Below are 620 nucleotides of genomic sequence, written 5' to 3'. Positions count from 1 at the left end.
AAAAAAAAAAAAAAAAAACCGCACACAGATGCAAACCACTATGCTCGGTGCAGGAGACCTTTTCAAATGAAAAAAGAAAGAAAGAAAAAAGAAAGGAAGGAAGAGAGAAAAGAAGGGAGAAGGAGGGAGGGGGAAGAAAGAAGGAAGGGAGAGAGGAAAATGTTCCTTGTAGATAAAAGGAGAAGATAACCAGAGCCAGACATCTGGGAGGGTCTGCAGTCGTCAGGACCCTGAGTGGGTGAGGAAGGAGGAAGGAGCTGGGGGAGCAGGAGACCCAGGTGCAGCAGCCAGAAAGCCCAAGGTACAAAACGGGGGAGGTTGACCAAACTGTCTGGATTATAGAGGGAAGGGAAGCCGGAGTCCTAGGCTGGAGAGCGCAGAGTGGGGGCAGGGTACACAAGCCTGGAGGATCCTGTAACGGGCAGAGACTGAGGGGTGCCTGGAGGATGAGGCAGCAGGTCTGCTTTGGAATGTGTGTCCGGGGTAGAAACCTAACTTGTTCAGAACAGCATCCTACCAAACTGTTGCCCTTAAGACAACTGAGGAAGGCAAGCACCGCAGTACCCTTTCAGTTCTATATAAGCACAGAACATACCACACACACCCCAAACACAGCACCC

Source organism: Mastomys coucha, unplaced genomic scaffold, assembly GCF_008632895.1.
Source record: "Mastomys coucha isolate ucsf_1 unplaced genomic scaffold, UCSF_Mcou_1 pScaffold14, whole genome shotgun sequence".
Classification (NCBI taxonomy): domain Eukaryota; kingdom Metazoa; phylum Chordata; class Mammalia; order Rodentia; family Muridae; genus Mastomys; species Mastomys coucha.
This window is presented reverse-complemented; position numbering follows the sequence as displayed.